Here is a 24,592-nt window from a genome sequence, read left to right as displayed (position 1 = left end):
ACATCCACTCCTACGAACACCTTCGAGAAACTGAACTGACATATCATCTTTAAATTTACGAAGTCATCGTAGGTGCCTCGTCGTATGAGGATTTGAACCATTATGAACTAGGGATACCAATGTCCCTTCAACCATCCAACCACAGGTTGGTTTGTAATGCAATATTGTTTTTATTATGCATATCTAGTGTTACATTTGTTGATGTTTCTCCTAATCAAAATTTACACCATTTGATGGTCAATTGGCATTAGCCATTCATTTGAGTCATTTTTCTTCTCCTTCTCGGTAGGGGAAAACTGCATTAATCATTTTTATGCCCTAAAAATGTAAGGATGGCATAAAGTTCCCACAATACCACAACTCGCTCGACAAACTTGTAGATAGGTGGTACCTCGACGGACGGACAATTCGCAACCCATAGCAATGCCATAGCCTCACAGCAATTCCGACCGCACCACACAAGTAGACACGCGCTTTATCTATCTTTTATCTGTTAGGATCGGCGTGTTCGTCCCTTTTTATAAATGGGTCGGCCGTTCGTCCAATCTCGTGATCCATTTTTCGTCCGTACACAACATTGGTCATGCGAGCGGCAATGCCAGTGCCAAGAGTTCATGTAGCGATATGCCAGCCTATAAAAAATGCAATTTTTATGTTGTGCGCACTTGCCAACGATCAACACACATGTCAGCACACAAAATGAGATTATAGTTCCATCACGCCATCTCGTTCGTGGTCATGCCCGCGCACCACGGCATGGATCATTCGTCATAGATTCAGCATGTCACTCTGCATGTTCTCGAACCAAGACCGCTTTCTCGGAGAGACCGTGCTCAAGTCCACCTTCATGATCTCGACTCTTTTTGTCATGCAAGGCAGCCGTACTTCTCCTGCTTTGGTGGCTTCGATCTCGCTTCTCCGCCTCCAACGGGAGCTTCTTATTTTGTATGTACATGAAGGCCTTAATTTGCTCATCCTTGTCTTGTCGGCGCTTTTCATCTCTTGAATCCTTGTTGGTGATCATGCTTTGTAAAATAGCTTGAAAGGCAAAGGGACGTCGCCTCGCGCTTGTACTCTTTTTGGAGTTGGTCTTCCTCTACGGTCGCGGTCGCGACAACATACATTGTCTCTTGGACTAAAACTTCTACCTAGTATATTTCAGAAATAGTCCATAGAGAGCATTAGCTAAAGGCTTATGTGCAGATGCCCCTTGATGCAAAAAGGAATAGGATTGGCTCAAGCTTCAAGCTAGAAGACTCTTCATTTTATTTTGTGAGAAATCACGTTTGAGTCCATAGGAAAGCCAATGTTAGGAATATGCCCTAGATGCAATAATAAAATAGTTATTATTATATTTCCTGTTTCAAGATAATCGTTTATTATCCATACTATAATTGTATTGAATGGAAATATAAATGCATGTGTGGATATATAGACAAAACTGTGTCCCTAGTGAGTCTCTAGTTGACTGGCCTGTCGATCAAGGATGGTTAAGGTTTCCTAGCCAAGGACAAGTGTTGTCACTTCATGACGGGATCACATCATTGGGAAAATGATGTGATGGACAAGACCCAAACTATGAACGTAGCATATGATTGTGTCATTTTGTTGATGTTGTTTTCTGCATGTCAAGTATTCATTCCTATGACCATGAGATCATGTAACTCACTGACACCGGAGGAATGCCTTGTGTGTATCAAACGTCGCAATGTTACTGGGTGACTATAAAGGTACTCTATAGGCATCTCCGAAGGTGTCTGTTGAGTTAGCATGGATCAAGACTGAGATTTGTCACTCCGTGTGACAGAGAGGTATCTCGGGGCCCACTCGGTAATACAACATCACATATAAGCCTTGCAAGCAATGTGACTAAATATTTAGTCACGGGATCTTGTATTACAGAATGAGTAAAGAGACTTATCGGTAACGAGATTGAAATAGATATGAAGATACCGAAGATCGAATCTCGGGCAAGTAACATACCGAAGGACAAAGGGAATGGTATACGGGATTATATGAATCCTTGACATAGAGGTTGAACCGATAAGATCTTCGTAGAATATGTAGGATCCAATATGAACATCCAGGTCCCGCTATTAGATATTGATCGGGGAGTGTCTCAGGTCATGTCTGCATAGTTCTCGAACCCACAGGGTTTGCACGCTTAAGGTTCGGTGACGTTTCGGTATAGTTGAGTTATAGGTGCTAGTGTCCGAAGTTTTGTTCAGAGTCCCGGATGAGACCCCAGACGTCACGAGGAGTTCTGAAATGGTCCGGAAATGAAGATTGATATATAGGAAGTTGGTATTTGGATTTCGGAAGAATTTCGGGCATTGCCGACACGGTACCGGGGGTGACGAATGGGTACCGGGATTCCACCACTCCCAAGAGGGCCACGTGGACTTGATGGTGGCGCAATATCTCTTAGTGGGCTGTCTAGTCAACCAAATAAAGCCCATGAGGTAAAAGTGTAAAAAACCAAAAGAGGTCGACAACTTGGGGAGGAGTTCTATTCCAAGTAGGATTAGAGGAGGACTCCTCCTCTCTAGGTTCGGCCGAGTCCAAGGAGATCTTCCTTGGTGCTCAAGGCTAGCCCCTCCTTCCTCCTATATATATTAGAGGTTTTAGGGTTTTTGAGACGCAATTTCAGCCACATGCAACCCTCTCCTCTAGTTTGTAGTTCTTCCTCTAGATCGGATTTCTGCGGTGCTTAGGCGAAGCCCTCCAGGAATAGATCACCACCACCACCGGCGCACCGTCACATTGCCGAAGAACTCATCTACTTCCCCGTCTCTCTTGCTGGATCATGGTGATGTCCATCTATGAGTGGAGATTAGATCTACGTACCCTTGTAGATCGCACAGCGGGAAGCGTTTAAGAAACGCGGTTGATGTAGTGGAACGTCTTCACGTTCCTCGAACCGTCCCACGAACCATCCCATGGTCCGTCTCGCGATCCGTCCCACGACCCATTCCAATCTAGCGCCGAACGGACGGCACCTCCGCGTTCAACACATGTACAACTCGACGATGATCTCGACCTTCTTGATCCAGCAAGCAAGACGGATAAGTAGATGAGTTCTCCGGCAGCGTGACGGCGCTCTGGTGGTGGTGATGATCTACTCATGTAGGGCTCCGCCCAAACTCCGCATAAATCTGATCTAGAGGTAAAACTATGTGGAATAGGCTAGAGTTGCACGTGGCAAAGTTGTGTCTCAAAAAACCCTAAACCACCACTATATATAGGAGGAAGAGGGAGGGGTTAGACTTGAGGCACAAGGCCTCAAGGTGCATCGGCCAAGGGGGAGGAGTTGGACTCCAACCCCAATTCGGTTTGGTGGGGAAGGAGTCCACTCCTTCCTTCCCACCTCCCTCTTTCCTTTCCCTTTTCTTTTTCTTTTGGTATTTTCTTATGTCGCGCCATATCCCTCTTGGCTGACTCCACTAGCCTAATAAGGACTTGTGGCGCCATCCTAGGGCCTTGGGATCACTCCCGGGTGGGTGGGCCCCTCCCGGTGAACTCCCGGAACCCATTCGTAACTCCCGGTACACTGCCGGAATTTCCCAAAACTTTCCGGTGACCAAACGAAACCATCCTATATATCAGTCTTCGTTTCCGGACCATTCCGGAAACTCTCGTGACATCCGTGATCTCATCCGGGACTCCGAACAACATTCGGTAACCACACATGTAACTCAACTATACTAAAACATCATCGAACCTTAAGTGTGTAGACCCTGCGGGTTCGAGAACTATGTAGACATGACCCAAGGCACTCCTCAATCAATATCCAATAGCGGGACCTGGATGCGCATATTGGATCCTACATATTCTCCGAAGATCTTATCAGTTGAACCTCAGTGTCAAGGATTCATATAATCCCGTATGTAATTCCCTTTGTCCTTCGGTATGTTACTTGCCCGAGATTTGATCGTCGGCATCCGTATACCTATTTCAATCTCGTTACCGGCAAGTATCTTTACTCGTTCCGTAATAAAAGATCACGTGACTTACACTTAGTCACATTGCTTGCAAGGCTTGTTTGTGATGTTGTATTACCGAGTGGGCCCCGAGATACCTCTCCATCACACGGAGTGACAAATCTCAGTCTTGATCCATACTAACTCAACGGACACCTTCGGAAACACCTGTAGAGCACCTTTATAGTCACCCAGTTACGTTGTGACGTTTGATACACACAACGTATTCCTCCGGTGCCAGTGAGTTATATGATCTCATGGTCATAGGAATAAATACTTGACACGTAGAAAACAATAACAATAAAATGACACGATCAATATGCTACGTACATAGTTTGGGTCTAGTCCATCACATGATTCTCCTAATGATGTGATCCCGTTATCAAGTGACAACACTTGTCTATGGCCAGGAAACCTTGACCATCTTTGATCAACGAGCTAGTCAACTAGAGGCTTACTAGGGACAATGTTTTGTCTATGTATCCACACAAGTATCTCTGTTTCCAACCAATACAATTATAGCATGGATAATAAACGATTATCACGAACAAAGATATATAATAATAACTAATTTATTATTGCCTCTAGGGCATATTTCCAACAGTCTCCCACTTGCACTAGAGTCAATAATCTAGTTTACATCACCATGTGATTTTAACGAATTCAACACCCATACAGTTCTGGGGTTTGATCACGCCTTGCTCGTGAGAGAGGTTTTAGTCAATGGTTATGAATCTTTCAGATCCATGTGTGCTTTACAAATCTTTATGTCATCTTATAGATGCTGCTACTATGTGCTATTCGGAAATACTCCAAATATCTACTCTACTATACGAATACGTTTTACTACTCAAAGTTATTCGAATTAGTGTCAAAGCTTGCATCGACGTAACCCTTTACGACGAACTCTTTAATCACCTCCATAATTGAAAAAATTCCTTAGTCCACTAGTTACTAAGGATAACTTTGATTGCTGTTTTAGTGATTCAATCCTGGATCACCTTTTGTACCCCTTGACAGACTCATGGCAAGGCACACATCAGGTGCGGTACACAACTTGGCATACTTTAAAGCCTACGGCTAAGACATAGGGGGCGACCCTCGCCCTTTCTCTTCTTTCTGACGTGGTCGGGCTTCGGAGTCTTACTCAAATTAACACCTTACAACACAGCCAAGAACTCCTTCTTTGTTGATCTATTTTGAACTCCTTCAAAAACTTGTCAAGGCATGCATTTCATTTGAAAGTTATGTTTAGCATTTTGATCTATCTCTATAGACCTTTGACGCTTAACGTTCAAGTAGTTCTATCCAGGTTTTCCTTTGAAAAATTCCTTTCAAACAACCCTTTACGCTTCACAGAAATTCTACATTACTTCCGATCTACAATATGTCAACCACATATACTTATGAGAAATTCTATAGTGCTCCCACTCACTTCTTTGGAAATACAAATTTCTCATAAACCTTGTACAAACCCAAAAGCTTTGATCATCTCATCAAAGCGTATATTCCAACTCCGAAATGCTTGCATCAGTCCATAGAAGGATCGCTGAACTTGCATACTTGTTAGCATCCTTAGGATTGACAAAACTTTCTGATTGTATCACATACAGCCTTTCCTCAACGAAACCGTTGAGGAAACAATATTTTGACATCCTATGTGCAATATTTCATAAACAATGCAGCAATTGCTAACATAATTCCAACAGATTTTAGCATCGCTACGAGTGAGAAAGTCTCATGATAGTCAACTCTTTGAACTTGTCGGAAACATCTTTGCGATAAGTTGATCTTTTATTAATGGTGACTTTTCACCATCATCGTATGTCTTCCCTTTAAAGATCCATCTTTACTTAACAGTCCTACGACCATCAAGTAGTTCTTCCAAAGTCTACACTCTGTTTTCATACATGGATCCTCTCTCGGATTTCATGGCCTCCAGCCATTTGTCGGAATCCAGACCCACCATCACTTCTCCATAGCTCGTAGGTTCATTGTTGTTCAAAAACATGACCTCCAAGACAAGGTTATCGTACCACTCTGTAGTAGTACGCGACCTTGTCAGCCTATGAGGTTTGTAGTAACTTGATTCGAAGCTCAATGATCACCATCATCAGTTTCCATTTCAATTGGTGTAGGCGCCACAGGAACAATTTCTTGCGCTCTGCTACACACTGGTTGAAGTGACGGTTCACTAACCTCATCAAGTTCCACCACCCTCCCATTCAATTCTTTCGAGAGAAACCTTCCCTCGAGAAAGGACCCATTTTTAGAAACAAACACTTCGCTTGCGGATCTGAGATAGGAGATGTACCCAATTGTTTTGGATATCCTATGAAGATGCATTTATCCGCTTTGGGTTCGAGCTTATCAAACTGAAACTTTTTCACATAAGCATTGTAGCCCCAAACTTTTAAGAAACAACAACTTAGGTTTCTCCAAACCATAGTCTATACTTTGTCATCTCAACGGAAATACGCGGTGCCCTATTTAAAGTGAATGTGGTTGTCTCTAATGCATAACCCATAAACGATAGTGGTAATTCGATAAGAGACATCATAGTATGCACCATATCTAATAGGGTGTGGCTATGATGTTCGGACACACCATCACACTACGGTGTTCCAGGTGGCATGAATTGCGAAACAATTTCCACATTGTCTCAACTGTGTTCCAAAACTCGCAACTCAGATATTCATCTCTACGATCATATCGTAGACGGTTTATCCTCTTGTCACGACGATCTTCACTCTGAAACAGCTTTGAACTCTTCAATATTTCAGACTTGTGATTCATCAAGTAAATACTCATGTATCTACTCAAGCCGTCAGTGAAGTAAGAACATAACGATATCCACTGCGTGCTTTGACACTCATTGGACTGCACACATCAAAATGTATTACTTCCAACAAGTTACTTTCTTGTTTCATGTGGTATGTTTTGCATGTCTCAAGTGATTCAAAATCAAGTGAATACAAAGATCCATTGGTATGGAGCTTCTTCATGCATTTTACACCAACATGACTCAAGTGGCAGTGCCACAAGTAAGTGGTACTATCATTATTACTTTGTATCTTTTGGCACCAATATCATGAACATGTGTAACACTACGATCGAGATTCAATAAACCATTGAGGGTAATTATTCAAGCAAATAGAATAACTATTATTATCTTTAAATGAATAATCGTATTGCAATAAATACGATCCAATCATGTTCATGCTCAACGCAAACACCAAATAACAATTATTTAGGTTTAACACCAATCCCGATGGTAGACGGAGCGTGCGATGTTTTGATCATATCAACCATGGAAACACTTCCAACATTTATCATCACCTCACCTTTAGCTAGTCTCCGTTTATTTCGTAGCTTTTATTTCGAATTACTAATCACTTAGCAATCGAACCGGTATCCAATACCCTCGTGCTACTAGGAGTACTAGTAAAGTACACATCAATATCATGTATATCAAATATACTTTTGTTGACTTCACCAGCCTTCTCATCTACCAAGTATCTAGGGTAGCTCCGCCTCACTGACCGTTCCCCTCATAACAGAAGCATATAGTCTTGGGTTTGGGTTCAATTTTGTGTTTCTTCATTAGAGCAGCAACTGGTTTGCCGTTTCATGAACTATCCCTTCTAGCCCTTGCCCTTCTTGAAACTAGTGGATTTACTAACCATCAACAATTGATGCTCCTTCTTGATTTCTACTTTCGCAGTGTAAAAACATTGCGAATCACTCAAGGATCATCATATCTATCCCTGATATGTTATAGTTCATCACGAAGCTCTAGCAGCTTAGAGGTAGTGACTTTGGAGAACCATCACTATTTCATCTGGAAGATTAACTCCCACTTGATTCAAGCAATTGTTGTACTCCGACAATCTGACAACATGCTCAACGATTGAGCTTTTCTCCTTTACTTTGCAGACAAAGAATCTTGTCGGAGGTCTCATACCTCTCAACAAGGGCACGAGCATGAAATGTCAATTTCATCTCTTAGAACATCTCTTATGTTCCGTGACGTTTCAAAACGTCTTCGGCGCCTTGCTTCTAAGCCATTAAGTATTATGCACTGAACTATCACGTAGTCATCAAAAACGTGTATGTCAGATGTTCGCAACATCCACAGACAACACCCGAGGTGCAGCACACCGAGTGGTGCATTAAGGGCATAAGCCTTGTGCGCAGCAATGAGGACAATCCTCAGTTTTACGGACTCAGTCCGCAAAGTTTCTACTATCATCTTTCAACTAAATTTTCTCTAGGAACATATAAAAACAGTAGAGCTATAGCGCAACCTAAATCATAATTCGCAAGGACCTTTTGACTATGTTCATGATAATTGGAGTTTAACTAATCAAATTACTTGCTAAACTCCCACTCAAAAAGTACATCTCTCTAGTCATTTGAGTGGTACATGATCCAAATTCACTAACTCAAGTCCGATCATCACGTGAGTTGAGAATAGTTTCAGTGGTAAGCATCTCTATGCTAATCATATCAACTATACGATTCATGCTCGACCTTTCGGTCTCATGTGTTCCGAGGCCATGTCTGCACATGCTAGGCTCGTCAAGCTTAACCTGAGTGTTCCGCGCGTGCAACTGTTTTGCACCCGTTGTATGTGAGCGTTGAGTGTATCACACCCAATCATCACGTGGTGTCTCGGAACGATGAACTGTAGCAACGGTGCACAGTCGGGGAGAACACAATTTCGTCTTAAAATTTTAGTGAGAGATCACCTTATAATGCTACCGTCGTTCTAAGCAAAATAAGGTGCATAAAAGGATTAACATCACATGCAATTCATAAGTGACATGATATGGCCATCATCTTGTGCTTCTTGATCTCCATCACCAAAGCACCGGCATGATCTTCTTGTCACCGGTGCCACACCATATCTCCATCAACGTGTCGCCATCGAGGTTGTCGTGTTATCTATGCTATTACTACTAAAGCTACGACCTAGCAATATAGTAAACGCATCTGCAAACACAAACGTTAGTTTAAAGACAACCCTATGGCTCCTGCCGGTTGTCGTAGCATCCACGTGCAAGTCGATATTAACTATTACAACATGATCATCTCATACATCCAATATATCACATCACATCATTGGCCATATCATATCACAAGCATACTGATGTTTGTTGTGTATCCTCGGCAACGGCGCCAGAAATACTTCTGATGTTTGTTGTGTATCCCTTGCAATGGCGCCAGAAATAGTTGTGTCGATGACACCAGGAATCCTTCAGCTACGACTACGCTTAAGGAACTTCCTAAGCAAGTATGCAAAGGATTTCCCCCGTGGCCTTGGAGCCTTGTGTTGGTGTTCCCTCGAAGCGGAAAGGGTGATGTAGCACAGCGACGATAAGTATTTCCCTCAGTTTGAGAACCAAGGTATCAATCCGGCGGAAGAGTATCTCAAGATCCTGCACAAACACAAAAGCTTGCACCCAACGCTATAAAGGGGTTGTCAATCCCTTATAGATTGTTTGCCAAGTGAGAACTAAAAGCAACAAAGTAACAAAGCAAAGTAAAAGCGGAGATGTAAACGATGGATGTGAATAGACCCGGGGGCCGTAGTGTTTACTAGTGGCTTCTCTCATGAAAGCAAGTAGACGGTGGGTGAACAAATTACTGTCGAGCAATTGATAGAACTGTGCAGAGTCGTGACGATATCTATGCAATGATTATTTCTATTGGCATCACGTCCGAAACAAGTAGACCGATACTTTCTGCATCTACTACTATTACTCCACACGTCGACCGCTATCCAACATGCATCTAGTGTATTAAGTCCATAAGAACAGAGTAACGCCTTAAGCAAGATGACATGATGTAGAGGGATAATCTCAAACCAATGATAAAAAGCCCATCTTTTTACCCTTGATGGCAACTACTTGATGTGTGCCTTGCTGCCCCTACTGTCACAGGGAAAGGTCACCACATGGCAGAACCCAAAACCAAGCACTTCTCCCATTGCAAGAATCATAGATCTAGTTGGCCAAACAAAACCCAAGACTCGAAGAGACTTACAAGGATATCAAATCATGCATAAAAGAAGTCAGCAAAGACTCAAATATATATCATAGATAATATGATCACAAATCCACAATTCATCGGATCTCGACAAACACACCGCCAAAGAAGATTACATCGGATAGATCTCCATGAAGATCATGGAGAACTTTGTATTGAAGATCCAAGAGAGAGAAGAAGCCATCTAGTTACTAACTACAGACCCGTAGGTCTGAAGTGAACTACTCACGACTCATTGGAGGGGCGATGATGATGATGAAGAAGCCCTCCAACTCCAAAGTCCCCTCCGGCACGGTGCCGGGAAGGGTCTCCAGATGAGATCTCGCGGAAACGGAAGCTTGCGGCGGCGGAAAAGTATTTTCGAGGCTCCCCTGATTTTTTGCTGAATATTTGGGAATATATCAGGGGGGCTCTGGGCCAAGCCAGGTGAGCTCCAGGGAGGTTCTGAATATGTGGCTTTGCGTAAGTAAGATGCGATCATAATAGATACCCATAGCAACCACGTAAAACATGCAACAACAAATTAGAGGACGTCTAACTTGTTTTTTGCAGGGTATGCATGTGATGTGATATGGACAAAGACATGATGTGATATGTTGGATGTATGAGATGATCATGTTGTAGTAGTTAAATATCGACTTGCACATCGTTGCTACGGCAACCGGCAGGAGCCATAAGGTTGTCTTTAAACTAATGTTTGTGCTTGCAGATGCGTTGACTGTATTGGTAGATATTAGCTTTAGTATTAATAGCATACATAGCACGACAACCTCGATGGCGGCACAATGATGGAGATAATGGTGTGGCGCCGGTGATGATGAAGATCATGTCGGTGCTTTGGTGATGGAGATCAAGAAGCACGAGATCATGGCCATATCATGTCACTTATGAATTGCATGTGATGTTAATCCTTTTTTGCACCTTATTTTTCTTAGAACGACGGTAGCATTATAAGGTGATCCCTCACTAAAATTTCAAGATAAAATTATGTTCGTCCCGACTGTGCACCGTTGCGACAGTTCGTCGTTTCGATCCACCACATGATGATCAGGTGTGATAGAAACAACGTTCGCATACAACGGGTGCAAAACAGTTGCACACGCGGAACACTCAGTTAAACTTGACGAGCCTAGCATTTACAGACATGGCCTCGGAACACAAGAGACCGAAAGGTTGAGCATGAATCATATAGTAGATATGATCAACACGGAGATGTTCACAACTAAAACTATACTCAACTCACGTGATGATCAGACTTGAGTTAGTGAATTTGGATCATGCGATACTCGAATAACTAGAGGGATGTCTATTTGAGTGGGAGTTTATTAGTAATATGATTAGCTAAACTCAATTGTCTTGAACATAGTCTAAGTAATCTTTGCAAAATTTTATGTTGTAGATCAATGGCTCGCGTAGTAGCAACCCAAAATTTCAATACGTTCCTAGAGAAAGCTAAGCTGAAAGATGATGGTAGCAACTTTGTAGACTTGTCTCAAAATCTGAGGCTTATACTTCAAGCTGGGCAAAAGAATTATGTTCTTGATGCAGCGCTAGGAGATGAACCACCCGCTACGGCTGACCAAGATGTTTTGAACGCTTGACAAGCTCGTAAGGATGACTATTCACTAGTTCAATGTGCAGTTTTCTATGGCTCAGAACCGGGACTTCGACGACGTTTCGAATGTCATGGAGCATATGAGATGTTACAGGAGTTGAATTTTATCTTTGAGAAGAATGCTCGGATCGAGAGGTATTAGACCTCCGATAAATTCCATGCTTGCAAAATGGAGTAGAATTCGTCTGTCAGTGAACATGTGCTCAAAATGTGTGGGTACTCAAACCGTCTAGTTGAGCTGGGGATCGCTCTCCCAGAAGAAGCTATCACTGACAGAATTCTTCAATCACTGCCACCTAGCTATAAGAGCTTCGTGTTGAACTATAACATGCAAGGGATGAATAACTCACCCGGCGAGTTATTTGCGATGCTGAAAGTTGCTGAGTCGGAAATCCAGAAAGAACATCAAGTGTTGATGGTCAATAAGACCACTAGTTTCAAGAAGAACGACAAAGGCAAGAAGGATAACTCCAAGAAGAGTGGCAAAACTATTGCCCCTCCAACAAAGAAACCCAAGGCTGGGCCTAAGCCGGAAACTGAGTGCTATTATTGCAAGGAGACTGGTCACTGGAAGCGCAACTGCCCCAAGTATGTGGCCGATAAGAAGGCAGCCAACGCCAAACAAGGTATATTTGATATACATGTTATTGATGTGTACCTCACCAACTCTCATAGTAGTGCCTGGGTATTTGATACCGGTTTTGTTGCTCACATTTGCAACTCGAAACAGGAACTACGGAATAAACAAAGGTTGGCGAAGGATGAAGTGACGATGCGCGTGGGAAATGGTTCCAAGGTTGATGCGGTCGTCGTCGGCACGGTCTCACTTCAGTTACCATCGGGATTAGTTTTGAACATAAATAATTGTTATTTAGTGCCTGCATTGAGCATGAACATTATATCTGGATCCTGTTTATTGCGAGATGGTTACTCATCTAAGTCTGAGAATAATGGTTGCTCTATTTATATGAGTAATATCTTTTATGGTCATGCACCCAATGTGAGGGGTTTGTTCATGTTGAATCTCGATTGTGATGACACTCATATCCATAACACTGAGACCATAAGATGTAGAGTTAACAATGATAACGCCACTTTCTTGTGGCACTGCTACTTAGGTCATATTGGTGTTAAGCGCATGAAGAAACTCCATGCTGATGGACTTTTGGAGTCACTTGATTTTGAACCACTTGACACGTGCGAACCATGCCTCATGGGCAAGATGACTAAGACTCCATTCTCTGGAACAATGGGGCGTGCAAATGACTTATTGGAGATTATACATACTAATGTGTGCGGACCAATGAGCATAGAGGCGCGTGGTGGATATCATTATTTTCTCACCTTCACTGACGATTTGAGTAGGTATGTCTATATCTACTTGATGAAGCACAAGTCTGGAACGTTTGAAAAGTTCAAGCAATTTCAGAGTGAAGTTGAAAATCATCGTAGCAAGAAGATCAAGTTCCTATGATCTGATCGAGGAGGAGAGTATCTGAGTTACGAGTTTGGTGCTCACTTAAGACAATGTGGAATTGTTTCACAGTTGACACTTCGTGGAACACCACAGTGTAATGGTGTGTCCGAACGTCGTAATCGTACTTTGTTAGATATGGTGCGATCTATGATGTCTCTTACCGATTTGCCATTATCATTTTGGGGCTATGCATTAGAGACAACTACATTCACTTTAAATAGGGCACCATCAAAATCCGTTGAGACAACACAATATGAGCTATGGTATGGCAAGAAGCCAAATTTGTCGTTTCTTAAAGTTTGGGGATGCGATGCTTATGTCAAAAAGCTTCAGCCTGAAAAGCTGGAACCCAAAGCGGAAAAGTGCATCTTCATAGGTTACCGAAAAGAGACAGTTGGGTATACCTTCTATCTCGAATCCGAGGGAAAAGTGTTTGTCGCTAAGAACGGTGCTTTTCTTGAGAAACAGTTTCTCTCAAAAGAATTGAGTGGGAGGAAGATAGAACTTGATGAGGTTACAGAACCTCTGCTTCAACAAGATGCTGGCGTAGGGCAGAAAGAAATTTCTGCCGAGGCAACACCGGTTGAAGAGGAAGCTAATGATGATGATCATGAAGCTTCAGATCAAGTTACTGTCGGACCTCGCAGGTCGACAAGAGCAGGTACTGCTCCTGAGTGGTATGGGAATCATGTCTTGTCTATAATGTTGTTAGACAACAATGAGCCTGCGAGTTATGGAGAAGCAATGGTGGGCCCAGATTCCAATAAATGGTTAGAGGCCATGAAGTCCGAGGTAGGGTCTATGTATGAAAACAAAGTGTGGACTTTGGAAGTATTACCCGAAGGTCGCAAGGCTATTCAGAACAAATGGATCTTTAAGAAGAAGACGGACGCAGACGGTAATGTGACTATTTATAAAGCTCGACTTGTGGCAAAGGTTTTTTCACAAGTTCAAGGAGTTGACTACGATGAGACATTCTCACCCGTAGCGATGCTTAAGTCCGTCCGAATCATGTTAGCATTAGCTTCATTTTTTGATTATGAAATCTGGCAGATGGATGTCAAAACGGCATTCCTTAACGGGTTTCTTAAGGAAGAGTTGTATATGATACAACCCGAAGGTTTTGTCGATCCAGAGAATGCTGACAAAGTATGCAAGCTCTAGCGATCCATTTATGGACTGGTGCAAGCATCTCGGAGTTGGAATACGTGCTTTGATGAGGTGATCAAGGCGTCTGGGTTTATACAAGTTGTAGGAGAATCTTGTATTTACAAAAAAGTGAGTGGGAGCTCTGTAGCGTTTCTAATATTCTATGTGGATGACATATTGCTGATTGGAAAGAATGTGGAGTTTTTGGAGAGCGTAAAGGATTACTTGAACAAAAGTTTTTCAATGAAATACCTAGGAGAAGCTGCTTACATATTAGGCATTAGGATCTATAGAGATAGATCGAGGCGCCTAATAGGACTTTCACAAAGCACATACCTTGGTAAAGTTTTGAAGAAGTTCAAAATGGAACAATCCAAAAAGGGGTTCTTGCCTATGTTACGAGGTATAAAGTTGAGTAAGAGTCGGTGTCTAGTAACTGCAGAAGATAGAGAAAAGATGAGTGTCGTCCCCTATGCTTCAACCATAGGGTCTATCATGTATGCAATGTTGTGCACAAGACCGGATGTCAGCCTGGCCATAAATATGGCAGGCATGTTTCAAAGTGATCGAGGAGTGGAACACTGGGCGGCGGTCAAGAATATTCTGAAGTACCTTAAAAGGACTAAGGAAATGTTTCTCGTTTATGGGGGTGATGAAGAGCTCGTCATAAAGGGTTACGTCGATGCAAGCTTTGACACTGATCCAGATGACTCTAAGTCACAAACCGGATACGTATATGTTCTTAATGAGGGTGCGGTAAGCTGGTGCAGTTGCAAGCACAGCGTCGCAGCTGATTCTACATGCGAAGCAGAGTACATAGCAACCTTGGAGGCGGCTAAGGAGGGTGTTTGGATGAAGCAGTTCATGACAGATCTTGGAGTTGTGCCAAGCGCACTAAATCCAATAACTCTGTTATGTGACAACACTGGTGTCATTTCTCTAGCCAAGGAAGCAAGGTTTCACAAGAGGACCAGACACATCAAACGACGCTTCAACGTCATCCACGACTATGTCGAAGGAGAGGACATAAATATTTACAAAGTGCACACGGATCTGAATGTTGCAGATCCGCTGACTAAACCTCTACCACGAGTGAAGCATGAACAACACTAGAACTGTGATGGGGTTATAGTCCCAGGGTAGGGTCATAGGCCTGCCCTATAGGTCCTACCCAAGGACTACCCTTCATAAGGGACAAGGCCCTTAGTCAGTTCCGACTGAATTAAGGACTTCCCATCATCCAGTCGGTGACGATTCCTCCATCATCCAGTCGGAGATGAGCATTCGGAGCGTATCAGACTTACCGACTGGATTCCACTTTGTACATCGTAACCCCCCTGGAGGGCAACGGTCATACGTTTTCATGTACCTTTATTAGCATTTAAGTCATACGTTACATGTAACGTAGACATTTAATCGCCACTACTCCACCCGTGTGCACCGAACCGTTGTGAAGGGCAGCGCACTCTATATAAGTCGCCCTTCCCCACTGGTGCGGGGGTTAGCAATTCACGGTAATCCATATTCCACTCGACATCAAGCTCCCAAGAGCACTGAGACGTAGGGCTTTTACCTCCACCGTAGAGGGGCCTGAACTCATACAACCTCGCCGTAGCTAAGGCTCTGCCCATCCTTTCGTACCCTACACATCTACTGTCAGACTTATACCCACTACAGTTGGCGCCCACCTTGGGGCAGGCGTCTAAGCGACTACATCTTTTCATCATGTCGTCCGGTAGAGATTTGTGCATGGGTCATGAGATCCTTTTCGGCGGTCTCTCCTTCATCGTCGACGATTCGGCATGGCTTCGGGATACTCCTCTCGACGTCGAGGCGCTCCCCAGTCGCGGGGCTACGCACTTCCGTGCCGGCGCCCGCGGCATCCTTCTTCTCCAGCAGTCGGCTCCGGTGTCGACCTTTGCCCCCGTCACGCGCCGCAACAAGCGGTCTCGCTGTCCGCGGCTCCAGCGTTGGGTGCAACACGCCAAGGCGCGCCAGAGCGCGTCTTCACAAGTGGCGGTCCTCGAGTCGGTTGTAGTTGCGCCGCAGTCCCAGTGCTCGGACTCAGTTTCGACTGAGTTTCCTTTCGAGTACTTGGGTCGCGGGCCTGCAGCCGAAGTGCACATGGCCAACTCCTATGAAAGTCCCCACCAAACCGGCCGGAACGAGCACGAGGTCGGCGAAACATCCGGCGCTCGCCGTCAGCCCCGCCGTTCTGCCAGTCGGCGCACTCGTCAGAGCAACGTAGAGGTGTTCCGCACACCCGTCCTCAACCTGGCTGCCGCTGCCAAGATAGCCGATTCCCTCTAGCCGACTGATTCAGAGGCTGGCAGAGGGATCGAGCAGATCCGTGCCCTGCTGCACACAGCGCAACAGCAAAATTCAGCGGTCTCCCAGTCGCACAACAAGATCCACAATAGTTCTGTTCGCGCGAACACGCATCGGTCAGTTCACAGCCCCGGTTCTCATGAGCGACACAGGGGAGCCAGCCGTTCCATCAATCCCGAAGATCATCGCCGTTCACGCACCCCTCCGCGGGGTGGGCCCTACGGGCCCCGACATCATGATGATCGGCGTTCGGTCGGTGACACTTATGATCCTAGGCCCAACGCAAGAGGATATATCGCCCAGAGGAGGGTCGACAGGGGCCGGGCCCACCGCGATGGTCATGATATAGACCGTCCAAGTGGAAGCAGGACCATTGTCTCTGGCCCCGAGTGTTTGAGTCAAGCCATCCGTTTGGCTGACATCCCTCCCAACTTCCAATTGGCGACGGGAATCAGCAAGTTTACAGGAGAATCCAAGCCAGAAACGTGGCTGGACGACTACCGAGTCGTAGTCCAGATCGGCGGTGGAGACGACCAGGTCGCCATGAAACATCTCCCCCTGATGCTCGACGGCTCGGCACGAGCGTGGCTGAACCAGTTGGCTCCTTCAAGCATCTACAGTTGGGCAGATCTGGCCCGAGTCTTCATCAGGACCTTCGAGGGGATGTGCAAACGCCCTGCCGGTCTCGTGGAGCTCCAGCACTGTGTCCAGAAGCAGAATGAGCCCCTGCGCGATTTCATCCAGCGTTGGACAATCCTCTACCACACGGTGGAGAACGTCAGAGAGCACCAAGCAGTCTGCGCCTTCACGGCAGGCATGCGGTACAGAGATCTGTACCTGAAGTTCGGTCGAACAGGCGACATCTCCATGAGCAAGATGATGGAGATAGCGGCACGCTATGCAAATGTCGAAGAAGAGGACCCATTCGTAGCGGCAAGCACAAAGCAGTCGCCGATGGAGATGGGAACATCACTCGGAAGCAGAAGTAGAAAACTTCGTCCACTCCGCAGGCAGAGGCCGCAGTCGTTACCAATGCCAAGTTCAAGGGCAAGGGGAAGGCTCAGTTCACCCTCAAGAAGAAGCAGTTCGGAAACCACATCCTGGACCAGCCATGTCCAATCCACACGAAGATGGATGAAGACGGCAACGCCATATTTCCGAAGCATACCACTCGGCAATGTCGCCTCCTGATCCAGGGGTTCGGCGAAGGGCAACCGAGTGAAAAGGACAATGAACAGGATGAGGAGGACAAGGAGGATCCGTTCCCCCAAGTCCATGCCACACTAATGATTTTTGCTGACGTTGAATGCAAGAGTCGACTGAAGTTGGTGAACAGGGAGGTGAACATGGCTACCCCGACCAACCCCACGTTCCTCAAATGGTCTCAGACTGCGATCACCTTTGACCAGTCGGATCATCCAGCACACGTACCCACCCTAGGGAGGTAGGCCCTGGTCGTCGACCCGATGGTGGAAGGAGTCCGACTGCGCAAAGTCCTCATGGACGGCGGCAACGGCTTGAACATCATGTATGCTGACACTCTCAAGGGGATGGGCATTCCGATGTCCAAACTTAGCGAGAGCAGCATGTAGTTCCATGGAGTCTTCCCTGGACGAAAGGCCAAGTCACTCGGCCAGATCGCGTTGGACGTCGTCTTCGGCTCCGACAAGAACTTCCGCAAGGAAAAACTGACGTTCGAGGTGGTGGACATCCAGAGTGCGTACCACGCGATTCTGGGCCGCCCGACGTATGCGCGTTTCATGGCCCGTCCATGTTACGTGTACCTGAAGCTGAAGATGCCAGGCCCATAAGGTGTGATCACTATCACAGGCAATCGGCAGCGGGCCGAGGAGTGTCTGCAGCAGGGATCGAGGATCGCCGATCAACAGATGGCTGTCCTCGAGCTTGACGAGTACAAGAAGACAGTCGACCCCGCTGAGTTGATGCGTTCGAAGAAGCCAGCTTCGGAATCCGCATTCGAGTCGGCGAGAGAAACGAAGAAGGTCAGCATCCACCCGACAGACGACGTCGCTGCCCCGACGAACATATCCACCACCCTCGATCCTAAATAGGAAGCCGAGCTCATCCAATTCCTCTGTGAGAACTGGGACATTTCCGCATGGAAGCCCGCTGACATGCCAGGTGTACCCAGGGAGTTGGCTGAGCACCGACTGCATGTGGATCCTGCTGCTCGACCTGTCCGAGAACGCCTGCGTCGGTCCGCCGCGCACAAGAGGAAGGCAATCGGAGAAGAGGTGGCTAAGCTCTTGGCAGCCAACTTCATCCGCGAGGTACACCACTCCGAGTGGCTCGCCAATGTTGTCATGGTGCCCAAGAAGGACAAGTCTCTCCGAATGTGCATCGACTTCAAGCATCTCAATAAGGTGTGCCCGAAAGACCATTTCCCGTTCCGCCGCATCGATCAAATTGTCGATTCGACTGCGGGTTGCGAGCGTTTGTCATTCCTTGATGCCTACTCGGGCTATCATCAGATCCGTCTATATGGCCCCGATGAATTAAAAACAGCCTTCATCACCCCATTCGGGTGCTTCTGCTACATCACTATGCCATTTGGTTTGAAGAATGCATGAGCAACCTTTATGCGCATGATCCAAAAATGCCTCCTTGACCAGATCGGTCGAAATGTGGAGGCATATATGGATGATATCGTAGTCAAGTCACGCAAAGGTTCCAACCTGCTGACTGACTTGGCAGAAACATTCGCCAACCTTCGTAGGTACGATATCAAGCTCAACCCAGCCAAGTGTTCATTCGGTGTTCCCAGCGGAAAGTTACTCGGTTTCTTCGTTTCCGAACGAGGGATCGATGTCAACCCCGAAAAGATCGGGACCATCGTCCGAATGGAGCGGCCGGTCAGAATACACGATGTTCAAAGGCTCACAGGTTTCCTAGCGGCTTTGAGCAGGTTTATCAGTCGACTCGGCGAGAAGGCACTTCCTCTGTACCGACTCATGAAGAAATCAGATACTTTCGAGTGGACAGACGAAGCCCAAATCACATTCGACGACCTCAAAGTCCTACTTTCCACCCAGCCGGTTCTTACTGCTCCGCTCAGTAAAGAACCCCTTCTTCTGTACATCGCGGCTACAAATCAAGTCGTCAGCACTGTTCTCACAGTCGAGCGCGAAGAAGAAGGCAAAGCATACAAGGTTCAGCGGCCAGTGTATTATGTCTCCGAAGTCTTGACCCCTTCCAAGCAGAGGTATCCGCACTATCAAAAACTTATCTACGGGATTTACATGACTGCGAAGAAGGTGGCTCATTATTTCCAAGACCACTCGGTGTCTGTCGTTTCCGATGCTCCGTTGTCGGAAATCCTCCACAATCGGGACACATCGGGCCGAGTGGCGAAGTGGGAAATGGAGATGTTATACTGCGACATCAAGTTCGAAGCCAAGAAAGCTATAAAGTGTCAAGCTCTGGCTGACTTCATAGCAGAATGGGTAGAACAGCAGCAACCGACCCACATCTGCTCGGCTCACTGGACAATGTTCTTCGGTGGGTCCAAGATGTTGAATGGCTCCGGCGCTGGCATTGTGATCATATCACCAAAGGGTGACAAACTCAAGTATGTGTTGCAGATACACTTCGATTCCTCCAACAATGAGGCAGAGTATGAGGCTCTCCTTTATGGATTGCGCATGGCCATCGCACTCGGCGTCCGTCGCCTGATGGTCTACGGCGATTCCGGTTTGGTAGTTAATCAAGTGATGAAGGAGTGGGACGTAAGGAACCCCACCATGACCACATACTGCAATGCAGTGAGGAAGCTCGAGAAAAAGTTTGAAGGTATGGAACTCCACCATGTTCCGCGACTAAAAAACCAAGCAGCTGATGAATTGGCGAAACTTGGATCCACTCGGAGACCAGTCCCGAGTGACGTCTGCCTCGAGCACCTTCACCTTCCCTCGGTTAAAGAAGATCCTTTCACAGAGGAACCAGTACAACCAAAGAGCTCGACAGATCCGACTAAAGTCGAAGTCCCTGCTGTGGTTGATTTGATCATGGAGATTCTTTCTATCATCCCCGATTGGACTCTGCGGTTCATTGCATACATCCTAAGGCAAGAATTACCAGAAGACGAAGTCCAAGCCAGACAGATCGTCCGCAGGTCAAAGTCGTTCACTGTCATTGATGGTCAGCTGTACAAGGAAAGCGTTTCAGGCGTCCTTCAGCGATGCATCTCCCCTGAGGAGGGACAGTTAATCCTGGAAGAAATTCACTCGGGAACCTGCGGTCATCACGCCTCCTCAAGGGCAATCGTCGCCAAAGCATTCAGAGCTGGCTTCTTCTGGTTGCAGGCGAATGAAATGGCAAAGGATATGGTCGACCGATGCGAAGGCTGTCAGTTCTACTCTAACAAGTCCCACAAGCCAACATCTGCATTGAAGACAATCCCTCTTGTTTGGTCGTTTGTAGTGTGGGGATTAGATACAGTCGGTCCATTCAGGACAGGCCAAGGGGGATTCACACATCTGTTGGTGGCAGTCGACAAGTTCACAAAGTGGATTGAAGCCAAGCCCATTAAGAAGCTCGACGCCCTTACAGCCATCAAGTTTGTCAGGGACATCATCTCCAGATTCGAGGTACCGCACAACATAATCACTGACAATGGCACGAACTTTGACTCGGACAGATTCAAAGGTTTCTGTACAGGCCAAGGTATCCGAGTGGATTTTGCATCAGTGGCGCATCCGCAAACAAACGGGCAAGCAGAGCGGGCGAATGGACTTATTCTGCAAGGTTTGAAGCCTCGACTCGTGCAAGAAGTGGGACATGCTGCGGGCGCATCGGTCACCGAGCTGCCCTCGGTGCTGTGGGGTCTCCGCACAATCCCAAATAGATCTACAGGGCGAGCCCCGTTCTTCCTCGTTTATGGAGCAGAGGCAGTCCTTCCGAGTGACTTGCTTCACAACGCTCCACGAGTTGAACTCTTCTCCGAAGCTGAAGCAGAGCAAGCAAGGCAAGACGGAGTGGATCTTCTAGAGGAGGAGCACGAGATGGCACTGACTCGCTCAACCATTTATCAACAAGATCTGCGGCGCTTTCACACGCGACACGTCAGGAGTCGTACATTCCAAGTAGGCGACCTGGTGCTCCGAGTGGATCAGCAGTGACCTCACAAGTTGGCTCCCCCTGGGAAGGACCCTTCATCATCTCCAAGGTGCTCAACAACGGAGCATATCGACTCTACAACCTCGACAAGGAAACGGACGAGCCGAGAGCATGGAACGGAGATCTCCTGAAGCGCTTCTACACGTGACCATCGACAGAAGTAATGTAAATAACAAGTATCGTTGAAGTAATACAAAGCAGATTGAGTTTTTGCAGATGCAAAATTCTTCCGCGTTCGCAGACTCCAGTCTAAAAAAAAAACTTTCTCCGAGTGTGCACTAAACGTCGCACTCGGGGACTTAGCTGCGACCCATAATCGCCTAAGTACAAACTTTCTCCGAGTGTGCACTAAACGTCGCACTCGGGGACTTAGCTGCAATCCAGAATCGCCTAAGTACAAACTTTCTCCAAGTGTGCACTAAACGTCACACTCGAGGATTTAGCTGCGATCCAGAATCGCCTAATTACAAACTTTCTCCGAGTGTGCACTAAACGTCGCACTCGGGGACTTAGCTGCGATCCAGAATCGCCTAAGTACCAACTTTCTCCGAGTGTGCACTAACCGTCGCACTCGGGGACTTAGCTGCGATCCAGAATCACCTAAGTACAAACTTTCTCCGAGTGTGCACTAACCGTCGCACTCGGGGACTTAGCTGCGATCAAGAATCGCCTAAGTACAAATTTTCTCCGAGTGTGCACTAAACGTCGCACTCAGGGACTTAGCTGCGGTCAAGAATCGCCTAAGTACAAACTTTCTCTGAGTGTGCACTAACCGTCGCACTAGGGGACTTAGCTGCGATCAAGAATCGCCTAAGTACCAACTTTCTCTGAGTGTGCACTACACGTCGCACTCGGGGACTTAGCTGCGATCAAGAATCGCCTAAGTACCAACTTTCTCCGAGTGTGCACTAACCGTCGCACTCGGGGACTTAGTTGCGATCAAGAATCGCCTAAGTACCAACTTTCTCCGAGAGTGCTCTACACGTCGCACTCGGGGACTTAGCTGCGATCAAGAATCGCCTAAGTACCAACTTTCTCCGAGTGTGCACTACACGTCGCACTCGGGGAATTAGCTGCGATCAAGAATCGCCTAAGTACCAACTTTCTCCGAGTGTGTACTAACCGTCGCACTTGGGGACTTAGCTGCGATCAAGAATCGCCTAAGTACCAACTTTCTCCGAGTGTGCACTACACGTCGCACTCGGGGACTTAGCTGTGATCAAGAATCGCCTAATGACCAACTTTCTCCGAGTGTGCACTACACATCGCACTCGGGGACTTAGCTGCGATCCAGAATCGCCTAAACAACAACTTTCTCCGAGTGCGCTCTAACCGTCACACTCGGGCAATTGTTTGCGATCAAGAATCGCCTAAGTAAAAAGCTTCCTTCGAGTGTATCTTAGAGATCCACTCGGAGGTTAGCAACTACCCTCATTGGGGCTCATGTAGATGTCAAGACAACTGACAATTACATGAGTAGCAGACCCTCATCGAAGCTCATACAGATGTCAAGCCAACTGACAAATACATGAGTAGCAACTCGCTCCGAGTATGACTTTACAGTCGTGCCCGAAGACTTAGCTGCGATCACGAATCGCCTAAGTAAACAATTGCCTTCGAGTGTATCCTAGAGATCCACTCGGAGACTTAGCAGACCCTCATTGAGGCTCATGCAGATGTCAAGACAACTGACAACTACATGCTCCGTATGTTTGCCGCTGGCTTCACCAAGAAACGCCAAACAAAAACCACGAGCCAAAATCGTGTCAACAATTATTTGGCAAAGGAAGAGCAAAATATTCGGTTCCAATTCAAAGTTGGTTTAAAGATAGTCGGTTCGGTGTAGATCAAGCTTATCCACACCGAACCACGAATGTGACGGCCAACAGCAGTGGCCAAAGTTTGATACAACTACCACTCGGCAAACCGAGGTAAAGTTTTTTCAAGCGTCGTCAGGATTGGCACTGGGACTGGCAGGCTCCATGAAAGTGTCGAGGTCGATCCCGTCGGCGATGCGAGTGGCGCTCTCAAGGAAGGTCTCCATGAAATCTTCGAATCGAAGCTTCTTGGTGTTGGCAACTTGCAACGCCTTCATCTTCTCTTCGCGAACCTCCTTGCAGTGCACTCGGACCAGCGACAGCGCCACGTCCGCACCAAAGTGAGCAGCAGACTTCTTCCACGCCTGCACTCGGTTCGAGACGTCCTCCAGCCGAGTCATCAACCCTTCCATCTCCCGCCGGGACTCGTCTTTAGGCCACAGCTCCTTGTCGATTCGGCCGACGACCTCTCTCAGGCGACCGACAAAAGGTCCCACTTTGCCAAGGCGAATGTGCGCTCGGAGCATGTCTCGATTGGCGTCCTCGCCAAGTGGAACGTTCGGAATAACCGACCGCTCAATGGCAGCTGCTTCAGCCTCAGCGTCCATACAAAAATCTGCAAAGACAAGACTAGCAGACAGTAAGCGCATCATGAAATACAAAGTCAAGAAGCACTCGGAAAAACAGAACTTACCACCGAGAAGTGCAATCATCTTCCTTGCCCAGTCACTGACGTACTTCTCCTGTGATATGCACCACCTGTTCATCACCTTCATCTGTCCCATCAGCTCGGTTCTTTGTCTCCCCATTTTCTCCATTTCGGTCACCAATGCCTTGTTTGCCTCACGGGACTCCTCCAAGGACTTCTCTCGTTCAGCCAGAGCGCCCTTCACACCAGCCAAGTCATGAACAGCTGCCTCCAGTTCCGCAGCAAGCTGAATTTTTTCAGCCTTCAGAGCGTTGTACGCTGATACCATCTCGCAAGTCTTCTGCAAATCAGCGCGAAGAGAAGATCAGACAAATTCAACAAGGAAAACAA

The sequence above is a fragment of the Hordeum vulgare genome, chromosome 6H (assembly GCF_904849725.1).
Source record: "Hordeum vulgare subsp. vulgare chromosome 6H, MorexV3_pseudomolecules_assembly, whole genome shotgun sequence".
NCBI lineage: Eukaryota > Viridiplantae > Streptophyta > Magnoliopsida > Poales > Poaceae > Hordeum > Hordeum vulgare.
This window is presented reverse-complemented; position numbering follows the sequence as displayed.